This window comes from Cetorhinus maximus, chromosome 3, assembly GCF_964194155.1.
Source record: "Cetorhinus maximus chromosome 3, sCetMax3.hap1.1, whole genome shotgun sequence".
Lineage (NCBI taxonomy): Eukaryota > Metazoa > Chordata > Chondrichthyes > Lamniformes > Cetorhinidae > Cetorhinus > Cetorhinus maximus.
The window spans coordinates 47,950,554-47,965,059 of NC_135881.1; positions in this window are offsets into that span (position 1 = coordinate 47,950,554).

The following is a 14,506-nucleotide window of genomic DNA, read 5'->3' on the forward strand; positions in this document are numbered from 1 at the left end:
ACGTTAACTGTATTCCTCTCCGCAGATGCTGTCAGACCTGCTGAGTTTTTCCAGCTATTTTTGTTTCTGTTAAAGTACAATGGGTGCCTGTTAAGAATTCAATAACCAAGATGATGCCTATGGGTGAATTCCTTTGGGAATGCTCCTGCTCCAGTGCCAAAGATTTGATGCAGGGCAGAATATCGTCGAGGCATTGGAGGTCTCACCTGCTGGCTGGAGAGCTGGCGAGAGAACTGCACTTCCTCTTTTCCTAAGGCCCGCCAAATCACATGTCAATCAGGCAATGGCAAGGCCAGTGGCAGGCCTTCCTGAGGAATCAGGTCCAAGGGCGGAAGTCTTGCCTAGCGAGCTCTGCCAGCCAATCAGGCCAGCAGCTCTTATGCTCAGCATTGGCATAGAGGAGGACATAGCTGCTGCCGTTAGAACACCCCCTGGAGTCCCACGATCAGAGAGCGATCCAAGAAAAATGTAAGTGATGTTGCGGAGTGGGTAGGGGGTTTGAAGGGTGGGGGTCGCAGGTACTGAGTGCCTTTGGTCAAGGTACACATCCCCCTGACCCCAGAGGTGACAAGCTGCCTGCAGGGTAGTGACAGGCCCACTGAAAACAAGGTTAATACCAGTGGTGGTGGGATGAGGCCCTCAAGTGGTCATTAACTGGCCACTTATAACCATAGAACCATAGAAAAGTTACAGGACAGAAGGAGGCTATTCAGCCCATCATGTCCATGCCAGCCCAAGGACACCCAGGTGCCCTTTCTAATCCCACTTTCCTGCACCCAGCCCATAGCCCTGCAGCTTACAGCACTCAAGGTGCAGATCCAGGTACTTGTTAAAAGAGTTTAGAGTTTCTGCCTCTACCACCAACTTGGGCAGCGAATTCCAGACACCCACTACCCTTTGCATAAAAATGTTCTTCCTCATGTCCCCCCTACACCTTCTGCCACTTATCTTGAATATATGTCCCCTGGTTCTAGAATTCTCCATCAAGGGAAACAATTTTATCCTGTCCACTCTATCTATTCCCCTCATAATTTTGTACACCTCAATCAAGTCACCTCTCAGCCTTCTTTGTTCGAAGGGAAATAACCCCAACCTATCCAATCTCTCCTCGTAGCTACACTTATCTAACCCTGGCAACATTCTTGTAAACTTCCTCTGCACTCTCTCCAGAGCTATTACGTCCTTCCTGCACACAATACTCCAGTTGTGGCCTCACCAGTGTTTTATACAATTCCAAAATTATATCCTTACTTTTATATTCTATACCTCTGCCAATGAAGGAGAGCATTCCATATGCCTTCTTTACATCCTTGTCTACTTGAACTGCTGCCTTCAGGGACCTGTGTACTTGTACGCTAAGATCGCTCACTTCATCTACCCCTCTTAGTATATTCCCATTTATTGTGTAATCTCTGTAACTGTTTGACCTCCCTAAATGTATGACTTCACACTTCTCTATGTTAAAATCCATCTGCCACTTTACCGCCCACTCCACCAACCCATCTATATTGTTTTGGAGATTATGGCTATCCTCTACACTATCCACTACTCGGCCAATCTTTGTGTCATCTGCAAATTTCCCAGTCATGCCCCCCAGGTTCACGTCCAAATCGTTAATATATAACACAAACAGCAAGGGTCCCAACACCGAGCCCTGTGGAACACCACTTGAGACAACTTTCCATTCGCAAGGGCATCCATCGGCCATTACCCTTTGTTTCCTGTTACAAAGCCAACTTTTCATCCAGTTTGCCACATTATCCTGAAACCCATGGGCTTTTACTTTCCTGACCAATCAGCCATGTGGGACATTGTCAAATGCCTTGCTAAAATCCATGTACACAACATCCACTGCACTACCATCATCAACCCTTCTTGTCACTTCCTCAAAGAATTCAATCAAATTTGTGAGGCAAGACCTTCCTTTAACAAATCCATGCTGACCATCCCTGACTAGTCCATGCCTTTCCACATGACAGTTAATCCTATCTCTCAGGATTGGTTCTACTAATTTGTTCACCACTAATGTAAGACTAACTGGCCTATAATTGTTTGGCATTTCCTTTGATCCCTTTTTAAACAATGGGACTACGTTTGCATTTCTCCAGTCCTCCGGTACCTCCCCTGTATCTGGTGAAGATTGGAAAATCATCCTCAGAGCATCTGCTATCTCCTCCCTGACTTCCTTCAGCAGCCTCGGAAACAATCCATCTGGCCCTGGTGACTTATCAACTTTCAAGGATTTCAACCCTTCGAATACTTCCTCTCTCCTTATGACTATCCTGTCCAATATCTCGCAGTGTTCCTCCTGGACCACTATGTCTACATCCTTCCTTTCCTTTGTAAACACGGAGACAAAATATTCATTCAAAACCCTTCCCACAGCCTCTGCATCTACACACAAGTTTCCATCTTCATCTCTGATAGGTCCCACTTTTTCCTTAACTAACCTTTTAGCATTAATGTATTGGTAAAACATCTTTGGGTTATCTTTAACTTTACTTGCTAACCTTTCTTCATGCCCTCTCTTTGATTTCCTTATTTCCTTTCTTACTTCGTCCCTGCACTTCCTATATTCGTCTAGGCTATCTGCAGTGCTTAGTTCTTTGTGCCTAACTTACGCTTTATTTTTCTGTTTGCTCTTCCCCTGTATTCCTCTAGGCAATCAGGGGGGTCTAGATTTGGCAGTACCACTCTTATTTTTGTAGGGGGCATGTCTACTTTGTACAATTAGGATCTCGCTTTTTAGTGCTTCCCACTGGTTTTTCACTGTTTTATCCTCTAGCAGTGCTGTCCACTCCACCTCAGCCAAGTCCCTTCTCATTTCTGCAAAATTTGCCTTCCCCCAGTTTACTCCTGCCCTATTTTACTCTGTCCTTTTCCATGGTAATGCTAAATCTAACCTGAACTGTGATCACTGTCCCCGATATGGTCGCTGTCACTTCACCCAATTACCCTTCTTCGTTCCCCAAGACTAGGTCTAGAATTACATCTCCTCTCGTTGGGCTTGTCACTAATTGGTTGAAACAACTTTCCTGGGCACACTGCATGAATTTTTCTCCCTCAGTGCCCCTTATATTGTTGAATCCTCAATTGGCCTCAATTGGCGATGGGGCGGGAAGGTCAACCATGGGCCTTCTGCCTGCCAGAACTTAATTCTGGAAGAGGCAAGGTTCAAGAATGCCACCATACTGCTTAAGTACTTGCCCTTCCCGCTTCCAAACTTGCCATTAGAGAGTGCATAAGGTTCCACCAAACTCTCAGCAGAAACCTGTTTCCCTTTTAAAGAGGCACAACTGATAGAAATCAAATCGTAAAAAAATGAACTTATCAAATGAAATAATCATTCTGTTACACGTTTACTATATGCTCCAGTCTCTATATTGCCCATTGATCGTGGAAAGCCTCAACCCAACTGATGAACACCATATGATTCTTCTTCAGGACCACGAGCATGGAAAAAACTGCGGAAGAGGGGCAGGCAACCAGAGTAACATTCTGCTTGCTGACTATTTCATATCCTGCACCATTGGTTTATAAATGTTTGCAGTAGCTTTTTGCTGTTTAAAGTAAATGGGTCATCTGCAGCCCCCCAACTCCCCATTAGAAAAGTCATCACAAACTGACCAACTTTAAAAAAGCTGCCCAACAGCAATAATATGCTGGTGGCAACCGGAACAAGCTCAGTATGGGACTTGCAACCCTCAGTGAAAGAGAATCCCACCTTCAAGGTACTAAATGAGGTGGCCATGGAAACAGTGGACACGTTGGTTGCCATATTCCAAAATTCTGTAGATTCTGGAACAGTCCTGGCTGATTGGAGGGTGGTAAATGTAACTCCACTATTTAAAAAAAGGAGGGAGGGAGAAAACAGCGAATTACAGACCAGTTAGCCTACAATCAGTATTAGGGAAAATGCTAGAGTCTATTATAAAGGATGTGATAACGAGGTGGGATTACATGAAGTTAACATGGATTTATGAAAGGGAAATCATGTATAACAAACCTACTGGAGGTTTCTGAGGACGTAAATAGCAGAATCGATAAGAGAGAACCAGTAGATGTGTATTTGGATTTTCAGAAAGCTTTTGATAAAGTCCCACATAAGGGGTTAGTGTGCAAAATGAAAGCGCATGGGATCGGGGGTAATATATTGGCATGGATTGGGAATTGGTTAGCAGACAGGAAACAGGGAATAGGAATAAACGGGTCTTTTTTGGAGTGGCAGGCGGTGGCTAGTGGGGTACCACAGCAATCAGTGCTTGGGCCCCAGCTATTCAAAATATAGATCACTGATTTTGATGAGGGAACCAAATGTAACATTTCAAAGTTTGCGACAACACAAAACTTGGTGGGAATGTGAGTGGTGAGGAGGATGTTAAAAGGCTTCAAGACGATTTAGACAAGTTGAGTAAGTGGGCAAATACATGTAAGGTGCAGTATAAAGTGGATAAGTGTGAAGTTATCCACTTTGGTAGGAAAAGCAGAATGGCAGATTATTACTTAAATGATGATAGATTGGGAAATGTTGATGTGCAAAGGGAGCTTGGTGTCCTTGTACACCAATCACTGAAACCAAGCATGCAGGTGCAGCAAGCAGTTAAGAAGGCAAAAGATATGTTGTCCTTCATTGAGAGAGGACTTGAGTGCAGCAGCAAGGATGTCTTACTGCATCTGCACAGGGCCTTGGTGAGACCACACCTGGAGTATTGTGTGCAGTTTTGGTCTCCTTACCTAAGAAAGGATATACTTGACATAGAGAGAGTGCAGCGAAAGTTCACCAGACTGATTCCTGGGATGGCAGGATCGTCGTATGAGGAGAGATTGGGTTGACTAGGCCTGTATCCACTGGAGTTTAGAAGAATGAGAGGGGATCTCATTGAAATGTATAAATTTCTGACAGGGCTGGACAGACTGGATACAGGGATGATGTTTCCTCTGGCTAGGGGGTCTAGAACAAGGGGTCACAGTTTCAGGATATGGGGTAGGCCATTTAGGACTGAGATGAGGAGAAACTTCTTCACGCAGAAGGTGAATTCTTGACTACAGAAGGCTGTGGAGGCCAAGTCATTGAATATATTTAAGAAGGAAATAGATAGATTTCTGGACTCTAAAGTCATCAAGGGGTATCAGGAGAGAGCGGAAGTATGGCATTGAAATAGAGGATCAGCCATGATCATATTGAATGTGGTGCAAGCTCGAAGGGCCCAATGATCTACTCCTGCTCCTATTTTCTGTGGCCAGGATTTTTGGCTCGGCGAGCAGGGGCAGGGCCCGCTCGCCGAGGCGTAAAATGATGCAGGGTGACGTTGGGCGTGTGTCCCAATGTCACCGCACGTCATTTAGATTTTCAGTTCAGCCAACTAGGCTGCATACCCACCAAAGGCCTATTAAGGCCATTTAAATATCAATTAAAGCAATAAACTGAGCTGCCCGTCCAACCTTAAGGTTGCCGGGCAGGTGAAGAGCCCAGGCGGCCTTCGCATTTTTCATGGAACCTCATCCACGGGCGGGAAGAGCTTTCATGAAGGGTTTATAAATTAAATAAATGTTTTAATTAATGTTCCTTGGCATGTCCCAGCTCATGTGATACTGTCACATGAGGGGGCATGTCTTAAAATATTTTTTCTTTATGTGAATTTTTAAACCTTAAACTAATCTCCCTGAGGCACCTCTGTGACTCAGGGAGATTTCTGCGCTCTTTCGCGCAGAAATGCATGCGCAAAAGAGCGCAGGCCCCAACTCAGGAAACACCACCACCACCACCCCGCCTGCACAGCGCTTCCAGGCACGCATCACACTGGGTGGGCCTTAATTGCCCCGTCCACGTAAAATGGCGATGCGGACCCGATCAGGGCACCGATCAGGTTTGCGTACGCTCCCACCTGTCCCCACCCCCGCACAGCCCCCCCACCCCACGCAGTGCAGAAAACTCTCCCCTATGTTTCGATGTTTCTCAAGAGTATCCAGTCAATCTGATGAGCAGGCAGCTCTTGCAGTCCCAGAACCGAGTAGAGGGTGCTGCTGGAACTGTAAGCAGTCTCACGAAGAAGACAACATGGACACTGAACGGTAAGTTTGGGATTTTTGGGTGGGAAGGAATCGGGCACCTTAGGGGGGGGTGGGGCGGGTGGGGCTGTCGGGTTTTGAGGTCTGGAAGTACCTCCCTTTCCTCCCTTCCATCCTGTTTTTTCACCAGTGTTGGTGAAAAAGTGGCCTGTCCATTCTTGTCCACCTTCCACCACCAACCGTATTATGGTGGCAGAGACAGAATTAGGCTCTCAACTGCTCATGGGCTAGTGAGCACCTTACCCATCCATTATATTATAGGGAACAAGTCGGGGTAGGGTGGTGATGTAGTGGACTAACCATCTATCATGTTTTATGTGCCCCCCACCAAAAACACGCCCTGTGGGGGCCAGAAAATTCAGCCCCCAGTGGCTGTAGTATAAGGGTCTGGCACATATTGAGTTAATGCGGGACTGTGTCCAATACCGCCCATAAGAAGGCAATGACCCAGACCCAGGGTCTGTGTGGTGTTGAGCAGAGACGTGTATAGACCTAAGCATGGAGACAGATCCTAGCTTGTATTCTTTACTGTACACAGGTAAATAGGTCTGGTAGTTAATAAAGACTTAATGTTAACCTACAGAAGACTATGGAGAGCTCTTTAAGACATACTGTTCTGTAACCAATACCCTCCTAACATGGTGGTAGCAATGGGATAAAAACCCAGAACTTTGCTAAAATACAGAGACAACCAAAATGCTGGAAGACTGGGAAAAATCAACAAAGCACTCTGAACCGAAAAGAAGCTCTGAAAGAAACAGAGGCAGAGAGCAAAAACATTGCCAGAAAATGCTCCAGAGAAAGACCTGGAAGCTGAAGGCAGAGGTTTAAAATTCCTTACTGCAGTAGAAGGCGCCACTGAATCTCCTCTGGAATTCCAGTTTCAGAGTGCAGAGTTGGGAAAACCTGCAAGGGTGTGTTAAATCTTTTTAAATTCCAGGCTGCAGCAAGTCCTGAGAACTCCTTTGAAGTATCAGAAGTGCTGTTTGTAAAAAACCCATTGCTAAAATCTAATCCCCAAGTCGGAGCCTAAATACGTGGCATCCGAATCCATCCAAAAGAAAAAAGGAGAACAAAGTAATTAAATATTTTGGGAACCTCTTGACTGCCCAGCTCAAAAAAAAACAAGCAGAAGCTCCAATTCAACCGACTCGTTGAACAAAAGAAGTTGGCAGGCAGCAGATCCAGGCAGCCATTGTTAATTTTTTTTTCAAAAAGAGCCTTTTTTGTGGAGCCAGCCAAAACTGACAAATGTGGGAAATCCCTTTGTCTCCCAGTGAACAACGATGCCATCGTGAAATTCAGAAAGCTCTTAAAGCTGCACATACACATTTTAATTTTTTTAAGATGGATCACAATTCCACACTACCGAGTCGATTTGGAATAATCCAAGGCCCAGACTAATCACAAAATTGGGGTCTTTGGAGGAAAAGATTGTTAAGATACAGCATCACTTCAGATTTAAATAAAAAGTCAGAAGAAGATCAGTTGAACATGCTGCTTTACTCGATAGGCCCAATTGCAGATGATGTCATGGTAAGATAGGGAATTAATAAATCATTTGGAAAATTCAAAGAGGTACTAAAATCATTCAACATTTATTTCAATCTAAGAGGCAATAAAATACTTGAAAGAGCTAAATTCAATAAGAGTCTAATTGCCAGGAGAACCAGTTGATTAATTCATCAATGATCTGAACAAGGTGGCAGGAGGTTGTGAATATGGAGATTTCAAATCTGAACTCATCAGAAATAGAATAGTGGTTGGAGTATCAGACGATGAGCTCTCAGGCCACCTACAAGCAAAAGAAGATCTAACCCTGGAAAAGGTAATCCAGATAGCTAGACAGTCAGAACTCCTTGAACAGCATAGGACAATCTTAAAGGGAGAGAATAAAGCATGGTGCAGAGGCCAACCCTTAGTCCAAATTGTCAGGCCACAAAGCCGCAGTGTCACTCTAAGTCAGGGAAAACAATTTCCAAACCAGCCAGCAAAGCAACCATGCCAGTACTGCGGAGTGAAGCGCCCTCACAGGTGAGATCAATGTCCTGCAAGTGCAGCCCAATGCTTCTAATGCAACAAGATTGGAAACTATGGGCCTGGAAGAATCTGACTTCCAATCATTGGTCTGATCCTGGAATAACTGAAGCATGGTTGAAAACAGATCTTTGAACTGATGTATGTCATCTGTAACCAGTCTTTCTCTTTCCTGAGCAGGGATGCCTGCATAGCTTTAGATCTTCTCAAGATAGCAGAGGATGTCAAGACAACCATTGTCGTTAAGTGAACATAACTGCATGTTCCTGAGTACTCAAACAAAAAAGAGTACCAGACTGCGTCTTCAACTCTGATCCATCTTCTCGCTTTGCAGAGAAGATTTGTCCATTATCGTTACAGGTCCAGAAAACCCTCAATGGTCAGACCAGTCAACCACTCAGGAGGTAACCACAACACCTCCAGTGGAAGAGGTGAAAGAGAGTGATCAGCAGTCCAAGGAGCCTTTACCTCCAGCCTCGATGATGATACAGCAGGTCAACTCTGCAACCACTGTGCATATGCTGCAACTCTCAGCTGGCATGCCAAAGCCACAAGAGATGCTGGAACCTGGGAGCAGTCGCCCATGGCCGACAATGAAACACAGAGGTGAGCATACCACTAAACCTCATTCTCACCACAGGAATGCTTTTACTCATCCACAGAGGGCATCGAGATTACCCACATGACGACAGAGAAAGCAAAAGAAGCAACAGAAGAAGGACACAATGTTAGAAACGAGTCAGAGTAGCAGCAACCACTGAACAACCCAACAGCCAGACCAACCAAGTGCGGTTCAAAACAAAGGAATGCAAGAAAAGAGTGAAAGCATACCCAGATGCCAGCTTAACCTCCAGACCAACAGGAAAAACCAGCAATGACAGAGCCTACCAGTCCTTCGACAGAACTGTGAATGGGATATGGAAGGGTTATAAGGCCTCCAGCCGGCCTGAGCCTCTAAATTCAAGGACTTGAAGTGGGGAGATGAGGTAGTGATAACGTAGTAACAGTGCCAAGGTAGTAATAGTGATAATGTAGTAACAACAGTGTAACTGTATGGAACTGATAACAATGTAAGGCATGAAGTAAACTAGTATAACTTCAAATACATTAGATAAAGACTTGGGGGGAGGGATAGAAGAAGGGTCTGGCACAAATAGGGTTAATGTGGAACTGAGTACCATACTGCCCACACAGTGATGTAAGAAGGCACATGTCCCAGACCCAGGATCAGTGTGGTGTTGAGTAGAGACATGTATAAACCTAAGCATGGAGACAGCTCCTGGCTTGTACCCTTTACTCTACATGTGTAAATAGTTCTAGTAGTTAATAAAGACTTACAGTTAACCTATAGAAGACTGCGGAGACATACCATTCTGTAGCCAACACTCTCCCAACAATGACCAGTCAGATAATTTTCCCAGAAAATGCATCTGTTTACCACTGTGTCAATGGAGGCCTGTGCTTCCTGCCTCAACCAATCTCGACCTATGGATGACCATCTTGGCCAGAATCAGCTGTGGACTCACAAGGAGGTCTTCCAATTTTCTCGCACATGCCCATTCCTGCAGGTGGTCAAATATCAGGAGGGTGGAAGTGAAGTGGAGCCAGAGGTGAGGAACTGCCCCTTTTAGATAATGAAACATAAGCTGCAGCCTCCATTCAGTGCATAAGTGAAACATGCATTCATCCCTGGCAGAAAAAGATAGAAGCAGCCTGGGGACCAGTGAAGTGGCTTAAAAAGCCTGTTTAATGCATTTGTTCTGAGCAACATTTTCCATCCTAAATCCTCACTGGTGCAGGAGAGTGTGGGCCAGTGTGTTACCTTGCTGTCCTCATCAATAACTGAATTATTTTTGGCATTGCTCTGGCGGTTCTTAGGATGAAGGAGGTGGCACTCAATGCACCTCCCAAAAGGCATATTTGCAACACATTTTTCTGCTTTCCTCCTATGGACACCCGGAAGTCTCTCCTTTTTCTTCTTTGTTGCAATTCAACCTTGAAAGTCTGTACATCTCTTCACATTTGTGTCCTTTTCTACCCCTTCCAATTCCCTGCTCCCTTCTTTCAGTGCCTCTGCCAGAGCCCCCACTTAACAGATTACTTTAAAAGTACCACAGAATCTCCCTTGAGTGATCTATTACAGATTGCTGACTATCAACTCAGGTTCACAAATTACTTTGCTCTCCTAACCTGTTGATTCAATCTTCGGCCATTCTAAGCTCTTTAAAAGTGTGCATCTGTACAATATGTTAATGGGCATTGCACTTTACTGGTGGTGATTTATGGCAGGGTCAGCAATGAAAAGATTGGCAGGCAGAACTGCTGCTTTCAGGGCACAACATCAGCATAAACTTCCCTGTGTATTTTCAGGCACCAATTTGCTTTCACACCCTCCTCTAACACTATCAGATTCCATAAACCTATATCCCAGTGCAGCAAATGGACATCTTGATGAATATTTTTCTAAATGCCTTCATGTGTCCAGAAACCAGCAAACAAGAAGTTAACTGTGGCCCAACTGACCTCCACAAGAGAACAAATGAAATACTTGCCAATCGTAATCCGTGAACTCCTGCTGAAACTAGGGAAAATGTCAAGTCATCTGGCTCCTTTGAATTCCTATCACCCTAATCAAACCAAATCCACTCAATCCCCTATCAGGCTCTCCTTGCCTCTATTCTGCGTTTAAGCATGTCTTATCTTTCTGTAAAAGAGCTTATGCAGTGAGAAAGATGGCAACTCCTCCTCCACCCCAACCACCCCCCCACCCCCCCCACCACCTTACTCACCGACCAAATACATCATGGTGCCAACCTATGCAACACTGCCCACACCAACAAAGCTTGGCTCTCTTCCACAGCTTTGTCAAAGGCAGGCAGAGTATTCTGGAATATTCTTTCACTGCATACAGCTGTCTTGATAGCTTAATACTTAATGCCCCTGCCAAACACTGTGTGAACAAGCAGAATTTGATTCAACCAGCCATATACTTACTAAATGCCAATATATAAAAAGGAAAGCAATGCATTGTCAACAATTTCATTAACATAGATTACAGTGACATTTGAGAACAAAATGTAAAAGACTGCACATAATGATACACTTATTTGATTGACTACTTCACAGAATGTATGGTAACATTTCCAAATTTGTCCCCTCAAACCTCACGACAACTGCTGTAGGTATGAATACTAATGGAGCATAACACTAGCAGATGTCATTAGCTTTCTCCCAGAATGAAGAATGAAGACATTGAGGTCATATTCTCTTAGCACGTGCAACTGGCAACTGGCTCACAGCAAGATAAAAGTCTGTTGCGTTATTAAGTTTTCTTTTGAACATTCTAAGGACAGAAAAAGACACATCTCCCAGTAACACCATTATAATAAATTGTGACTAAAAGAACATTTATAGGTGTCAGTTTGTGGTGCATGCTGCATAAAGGGCACTCATAACAAGCGTTCAAAGTATTGTAGAATACCGTTAGAGAAAGGAAACCACCAAGAGCATTCTTGACTCAGTTATTTAGGAGTAAAAGAAAGGTACGACCTCAAGGTGCCCCAAAGCACTTTACAGCCGCTGAAGTACTTTTGAAGTATAGGTATGGCTGTGGGAAAGAGGCAGCCAATTTGTGCATGATGTGATATTGTTCAGATAATCTGGGTTTTTCTAAGCGATGTTGATTGAGAGATAAATATTTGCCTTGAAACTGAGAGGACCTCTGCCCTTCTTCAAAATAGTCCCAAGGGATCATTCACGTCCATTTAAAAGAGACGGGACCTCAGTTTAATTGCTCATCCAAAAGACTAATTTAAGGCAACATTGGGAATACTACCTAAGCAGACCTACTAAGACAATCAAACACTTTGCTCCCAGGTTTGTTGACTAATGTTTGCCCATTTTCCTTTGTTGTGACCTCCTTCCATAATTCAAGCTGTGCAGCTCACCTGCAGACTTAATGTTCTTCTTCTCTCTTCTGATGAACAAGTGAACTTATTGTAATAATATTTGTCCAGTTACAATGTGTAACACAGTATTACTTCTTCCAGGCATCCACATAAGAACACAAGAAATAGGAGGTGTAGACCATATGGCCCCTCAAGTCTGCTCTGCCATTCAAACAGATCCTGGCTAATCTTAGGCTTCAGCTCCACTTTCTTGTCCAATTACCACATCTTTTGATTCCCTGAGGGACCAAAAATCTGTCTGTTCCAGCCTTAAACATATTCAATGATGTAGCATCCACAACCCTCTGAGGTACAGAATTCCAAAGATGCACAACTCTGAATGAGGAAATTTCTCCTTATCTCAGTCCTACATAGTCAACCTCTTATCGTTTTCATTATGCAATGAGTTTTCACAATTAAATTTTGTTAGCAGAAAATTGACATTTTCTCTTTTAGGTGCTACGCACATTTTAGTCTGACTGCAAAAACAGATTTCCCAGCCATGAAGGATTGAACTACCATTGACAGGTGTCATTCAAACTAGTGGGTAATATTCTCACCTCTGAGTTAGAAGGCCTTGGTTCAAGTCCCCAGACTTGAAATATAGGCTGATACTCCTGTGCAGTGCTGACAGGGTGCTGCACTCTCAGAGGTGCCATTTTTATATGAGCAATTAAGCTATCTGAGGTGGAGGTGAAATAGCCTATGGCACTGTTTCGACAAAGAGCAGGGAATTCTTGGTTTTCTGGCCCATATTTATCCCTCAATTTACATCATTAAAAGAGATTATCTGGTTATTATAACATTGTTGTTTGTGGGAGCTTGCTATTGCAACAATAACTACACTTCAAAAGTCCTTAATTTTCTATAAAGCACTTTGGGACATCCTGAAGAGGCTCTCTATAAATTGAAGTCTTGCTTTAAGGATAATGCTATACTTATGTTATACAATTTTATACAATGACCCTGGAAGTTCCAGTAAAGTCACCCCTTCTACAAATAGAATAGAGTATCATCTAAAGGATGGACTTCCTATTACCTCCTTATCTGTAGTCAGACAGGAAAATCTGAGCCGATATCCCCATGTTAGATCAATTGCAAGATCAACCTGGATTGTCTTTTCATGGACACCCTAACCCTGATCTCAGCTAGCCATTTCAAAAGAACAAAACAGCTTTCAATTTAAAGTTCAGCAAAGTAATTCTCTACATGTATAAAAAAGAAAGGATAAAAGCAATATATGATCTTAATAATACAGGTTAAACATTTCTTTATAGGCTTCAACTCATTCATCTGCTAAGATCACAAAGTACAATTTTATTCCACAAGGTTTTTGGAACTATATGGCATAAGTTTAAAATGAGTCACCAGAAGTTTCCTCATTTTTAAGCGATGTTTTTGTTACGGAAAGGCTGTTCTTTCTGACTTTAATTGTCAATTGGGGGTGGGTCTGGGAGCCTGGGTGAGGGGCAACTGCAATTAACACTGAATCAGAAAATGTTTAAAGACAACTTACCAAAAGTCTGCTGATGGGCCATTAAAGCAGAGACTTATTGAGCTGAAGATGACCTAAGGAGGAGAGGTGGGGGTGCCTTCAGCTTGTGACATGGGAGGGTGTGTGTGGCTTCACCAGCAGTACGCCATCCCAATAGGCCTCCCCAGTCACCTCACCAATAGTTCCATAATGCAACCAGGAGAGCAAGTTCGTGCTGCAGGTAGGGTTGTAGTTTTTCACGTGGTCAGTGACGTATATCCCTGCTTAGCTGCTGAAGGTAAAATCTGGGGCAATTATTTTGGCGAAACATATTTACATTCCCATTTGGGATTGACAACTATGATGTTTAACTGAATACGATTGGGGTTTGATGACCAGCAGCTCTTACCATTGGTATAAAAGAGTCACCAATTTCAGGACAGAGATAAACAGAAGTGACCTAGATTTCTAACCCATTTAACTATGGTCAGAATTTAGCCCTTGGCTGGCAGGCGGGCCCCACCGGCTCGGCGGTGGGCGGGCAGCCGAACCCCGCCGCTGAAACGGGGCCTGCGCCATTTTGAGTGAGCGGGCCAATTAAGGCCCGCCCAGCGGCCTACCTGACAGGAAGTGCTATGCGCTTCCTGTTCCGGGGGGGAGGGAACCCCAACTGTCAAAGCGCGCACGAAAGAGCTCACTGCTCCCTGAGGCAAAGTCCTGTCTCAGGGAATTTAGTGACAGGTAAGTAAAGTCAAAAAATAGAGACATTCTAAAATTATTAACATGTCCCCCTCATGTGACAATGTCACACGAGATGGGACATGTTGATAACAAACTCATAAAATTTATTAAATTTTTATAAAACGGTAATGAAACTTCATCCCACCAGTGGATGAAGTTTCATTAATAATCTACAGGCCGCTGGGGCTCCTGGCCTGCCCGCCAGCCTTAAGGTTGGCCGGGCAAGGCATTTAACTAT